Genomic DNA, 5869 nt, shown 5'->3' on the forward strand with positions numbered 1-5869 from the left:
CAGAACTCAAAACACTAGAAACAGCAGGTCTGCTTACTGTACTTATGTGGAGAGGGCGGACAAACGACTTCAGACACAAGCTCCAGCACCTGACAGGGAACTCTGACATCTGCCAAGTCCGTTCCTCTCTCTGAACCCTAGTTTACTCACATATAGAATGAGGATAACACCAGCAGACAGATGTTGAGAGAATATACTAATGTGAGTGAAAGGAAAACTTGGGTTTTAATTTTGAGACAAGGTCTCATGTGGCCCAGGCTTGTCTCAACTCACTGTGTAGCTAAGGATGACCTTGAATTCCTGATGCTCCTGCCTCCTCCACCTCCCAAATGCTGAAATTTACCGATAAGGCCACAATGCCAGAACTCGAACTTAACTCATTTAGCTACTTGAAAATATAACCAAAATTCATGGACAGGGTGGAATTTGGGGGCTGCAGCTCTCTTCACTACTTTGTTCATATATTTCTTTTCTTTTTCTCTTTTTGAGACAGGGTGTCTTTATGTAGCCCAGGTTGCTAGCCTTGCCATGTATTTCTAACACCTGGACTCTTATGATTTCCTGTAATTAATAGAAAATTTCCCAGTGACTGCTGAAGAATAATTTCCTTCTGGAGAGAGAACCAAGGCCAGGTTGGCTCTGCCATGTGCTCGACATGTATTTACACAGCAATTACTGTTCAGAGCTCTAGAATGCTTTGAAAGGCCATGGGTCTTTTGACTAGGATTACTTCAAGATACTATGCTAGAGGGGTATATTAACAAGAAAAATTGAAATATCAGATAGTTTACATTGTAGGAACTAATCCTTTTAGAATAGAAATCACAATCTTGAATTTTTTAAATTTATATTTATTTTTATTTTATGTGCATTGGTGTTTTGCTTGCATGTATGGGTATCAGGTTCCCTGGAACCAGAGTTACAGACAGTTGTGGGCTGCCATATGGGTGCTGAGAATTGAACCTGGGTCTTTTGGAAGAGCAATCAGTGCTCTTAACCACTGAGACATCTCTCCAACCCTACATTCTTGAATTCTTGCAGGAATGTTTGAGTTCTGGTTTTGTTTTTTTGTTTGTTTCTCCCGCCCCCGCCCCCCCAAGACAAGGTTTCTCTGTGTATCTTTGAGCCTGACCTCGAACTTGTCTGTAGACCAGGCTGGCCTCAAACTCACAGAGATCTGCCTGCATCTGCTTCCTCATATCCGGCTTCTTGACTCCCATTTTAAAAACAGAACTCAAAGCCGGGTGGTGGTGGCACAAGCCTTTAATCCCAGCATGAGGAAGCAGAGGCAGACAGATCTCTTGAGTTCGAGGCCAGCCTGGTCTACAGAGCGAGATCCAGGACAGGCACCAAAATTACACAGAGAAACCCTGTCTCGAGCCCCCCCCCCCCAAAAAAAAAGCTATATTAGGTGTTTGTTTTGTTTTTTGAGACTAGATTTCTCTGCGAAGCAATCTTGGCTGGCCTTAAACTCACAGAGATCTGCCTGCCTCTGCCTCTCGAGCGCTGGGATCAAAGGCATGCCAGCGCTGTCTGGCTCAAGATTTTTTTTTTTTTTACAATGAGATTATTTAAACAAAGTTAAAACAAAACAAAACAAACAAAAAACCCAACGCAACACAAAAACCCTTCCTGCCCCCATGTGGGACTCACACATTTAATTAATTCAGTAGCCTGTTTTCCAGGCTAGGCGCCACGTTTTTTGTTTCCTTTGAGATTTGGGGCAAGTAACACGTGCAAGCTTTGCACTCCTATCAGTCTTACAAGAATTAAAGAGGGAAAAAAGCGCGCCAGTATTTGTACAGAATTTAGCATAAATGCTTTAATTTTTTTTTTCCTTTTCTTCCAAGATGGAGAATTGAGGGTGTGAAATCTGTTTCACACGTCTAGGCTAGGTCTAACTTTAACTGAAGATGCTGACAGGGTGCTTTACTGGGTAGGGATGAGAGCCAGGGAATACCTAGTCTTCGTAATCTTCCCTTGGAAAAGCTTCATCTGGTTTCCTGGAGGTGAAGAGTAGGCGAGCAGGAGCATTCGGTTTCACTAAAACTACAAATCCCAGCACTCCCCGCGGCAGACAGCTACGGGTCCCGGCAGGTTTCGTCAACAGGACCCTCGGGTTCTCTTAGAGACCCGGAGTTCCGCCTGAGAGGGCGCGGGGCGTGTCCCGGCCCGGAAAGAAGCGAGTTAGGCTTCGACGTCGATGCGCAGACGCCACTCACGGGTCGGACGTGACGTAAGGAGGGTTCCGGCTTCGGCCAGCGCCGCTGCCTCCGGCACTACAGCTGCTGCCGCTGCCGTCGTCGCGTTTCGTTCTTCCTAAAATGGCGCCGCTAGATCTGGACAAGTATGTGGAGATAGCGCGGCAGTGCAAGTACCTTCCCGAGAACGACCTGAAGGTGAGCCCGGCCGGAGGCCGTCCTGTTTGCGAGGCAAGCCCCTTCCGGCTGTGGGGCGCCCGCCAGCCTGCCCGCCTCCCTCGGCCGGATCCCTACCGGGCACCGGGTCCTGGCGCGGCGGAGGGGCTCCGCGGTGTAAGGCGACCGGGTCCGACGCAGCGAGACGCCGAGAACCAGGGCAGCCCGAGTTCCCCGAATGCTGGAGCGGCTCCCTGAGGGGAGATCCCGGGGATGTGCGACCCCCTGGCTCCCTGAGGACTCCAAGCTCTAGCAGCTTTGCTCAAAGACTCACTCTTACACGCTGGGTTTCCCGGAGACGGAGCCCGGCCGAGCCCCAGCGGGCAGTGCTCTCGGGATGGGGTCCTCCCAGCAGAGGTGACAGGAGCTGCTGTCTGCTCCAGGGACGCGGATGGCCGCAGTGTGTTTTAAGTCCCTGAGAGGTGGGAAGCCGGTGGGCGGGATCGGTGTGACAGTACTAGGAGTGTGTCAGGTGGCCTCTGCTTCACCACTCCCCTAAATTGCTTCTTAGGAGTGTTAGCGTTCTTCTGATGATTCGGATGTGGATCCCATTTCTTAGTACGTTGTTGAGCTATTTAAGTGAACAAGCGATCGCTTATCAAGAAGTTCAAATCCTTTTATGATCTCTGAGCTATTCCTGTATAACCCAAAGTGTCGTTTTCTTGGTTTTCCAAGGAGGTCTCAGTTCAAGTTAAGAGTGTTAAAGGAATGAATGTAAAGGAAGCAAGCCGTTGGTATACCACTGTTTTTAGACGTATTTTGCTTCTGCTATAGCTAGTGCTAAGGTTCTCATTGGTGTTTATCCGATGGTTGCTAGTGTCTCCCCCTGCCCCCCAGACATCGTTTAAACCTCTGTGTAGCCCTGACTACCCTGGAACTCACTCTGTAGACCAGGCTGGCCTCGAACTCACAGAGATTCACCTGCCTCTGGCCCCTCAGTGCTGGGATTAAAGGCGTGCGCCACCGTCGCCTGAACTGTCTCTTTTACTCCATTAACTTTGATTTACTATGTAGTGCATAAACTCTTGGTCATTTGAATTCTTTTTGTGCAGTTTTTATAATTTAAGCTATGGGCTTTAAACTATTTTTTCAAGAAAAAATTAAATTTTTGTTGGTAACTTTTATTTCTCTTAGGAAGATATTGCTGTTTTCCTCTCTCATTTGATACATGAAGTTATTTCCTGCATCTTTCAGTCATTTGTCTCTTCTTTCTGCTTGGTAATTTTTGTTTTCTTTTGAGATAGGATCTTATGATAGTTCTTGCTGGGGATGGAGAGATATCTCAGTGGTTAAGAGCACTGGCTGCTCTTTCAGAGGACCTGGAATGGAAGTTCTATTTCCAGCAAGGGCATGGCGGTTTGTAACCTTCTGTAACTCCAGTTCCAAGGGATGTGATGCCCTCTCCTGGCCTCTACAGGCACCAGGCACAGACATACATGCAGGCAAAACAGTCATAAAATAAATCTTTTTGTTTGTTTTCGAGACATGGTTTCTCTTGTGTAGCCCTGGCTGTCCTGGCACTTGCTTTGTAGACCAAACTGTCCTTGAACTCACAGAGATCCAAGAGTGCTGGGATTACAGGCGTGTGCCACCACTGCCCAGCAAAAAAAAAAAAAAAAAAAAAAAAAATCTTAATTTTTGTTTTTTCAAGACAGAGTTTCTCTGTGTAACAGCCCTAGCTGTCCTGGAAAACACTAGCACTGTAGATCCGTCTGCCTCCCAAGAGACTGGGATTAAAGGTGTGTGCTACCACTGCCTGGCCCTATTTATTTTAACGTGCATTGGTGTTTTGCCTGCATGTATGTGTGTGTGAGGGTGTTAGATCTTGGAGCTACAGACAGTTGTGAGTTGTCATGTGGGTGCTGGGAATTGAACCTGAGTCCTCTGGAAGAGCAGTCAGTTTTCTCAACCCCTGAGCCATCTCTGCAGCCCATTATTTTAAATTAGTATTTGTGTGTGTGTGTGTGTAGGGATATGTGCACATGGTGCCCTTGGAGGCCAGAGGCACCAGGTCACCCTGGAGCTGGAGTTACAGGCAGTTGTGAGCCACCAGATGTAGGTGATGGAAACTGAACTCAGATCATCTGTACAATTTTAATTAAATGCTGACCCATCTCTCCAGCTTTTCTGTTTCTTTTCTTTTTTTGATACAGAATATCTTGTAGCCCAAGCCTGATTCTCCTGCTTCCATCGAACCTCCGTCTTTTGCAAGAGCATTAAACTCTTAACTGCTGAGCACTCCAGCTCCTGCTGTGTGCTTGTTTTAATTTTTTTTGGTTTATCAGAATAAGGTTTCTCTGTGTAGCTCTGGCTGTCCTTGAACTTACATCCACTGTGTGTGTGTGGGGGGGGGGCGGCGGCGGGTAGGGCATATGCACATATACTCCCTCAGAGGCCAGAAGCATTACAGCTTTCTGGAGCTGCAGTTACAGGCGTTGTAAGCAGCCTGACATGGGTGCTGGAGATAGAACTCAGGTCCTCTGCAAGAGCAGTATGTGCCCTTAACCACTGAGTCATTTCTCCAGCCTATACAGAAAAAATTAGAATTTTCTTAGTAGTTAACCAGAAAATTAGGGGGAGAGGGGAAGTCTAGTAAGGATTTTTTTTTTTTTTTCTGTTCCGGAAATAGTTTTATCAGATTAATTTGTTTGTGCTGTCAGTCTCTAGTTTATTTTCTTTTGTGTTTTCCTGCACGTATGTCTGTATGATGGTGTCACATCACCTGGAACTAGAGCTACAGACAGTTGTGAGCTGTCATGTGGGTGCTGGGAACTGAACCCGGGTTCTCTGGAAGAGCAGCCAGTACTCTTAGCCAGTTGCTCAGCCATCTCTTTCCAGCCCCTCTAGTATATTTTCTATCTCAAAACAGAGGTTTATGTGTATACATTTGTGTATTTGTGTGTATGTACACCTGTATAATTAAAGTGTGCGTGCATGTGTGTATTCATGTGTGTACACATGTATATAAACCTGGGAGGATCTTAGCTGAACACCTGATTACACATCTGAGGAAATTGGGCTAGAGAAAGCACATGACTGACAAAATGATGGCCACCAATCTTACAGCTCAGGGCTTATTACCCCAGGGCATCTCTGTGTTACTAACTAGGTGGGGACCAGCTTTCCCTACGTGTAAACTAAACCTTCAGAAAACCCTCACATCTTAACCATAGGCAATCCCGCCTCTGCCAAGAACTGTTGTTTACAGTGAGGTGGGAACAGTTGACAGCAGGTTCCTATCTGCTTTGTAGATTGGTGTATAGTAGAGAGAGTTAATGAATGTCACAGGACTGAGTGGTCTTTTAACAGTGGCTCTTGTAAAACCCAAGCCTCATGTGAGCAAAGTTGCTATAACAACATCACAGCACCTTTGCTTCAATTTCAAACAAAGGCCGTGGGTAAAAGCTTTAATAACAGACTCCATGTGATTTTATAGGCAACCAGTTAGCAGA

This window comes from Peromyscus eremicus, chromosome 4, assembly GCF_949786415.1.
Source record: "Peromyscus eremicus chromosome 4, PerEre_H2_v1, whole genome shotgun sequence".
Lineage (NCBI taxonomy): Eukaryota > Metazoa > Chordata > Mammalia > Rodentia > Cricetidae > Peromyscus > Peromyscus eremicus.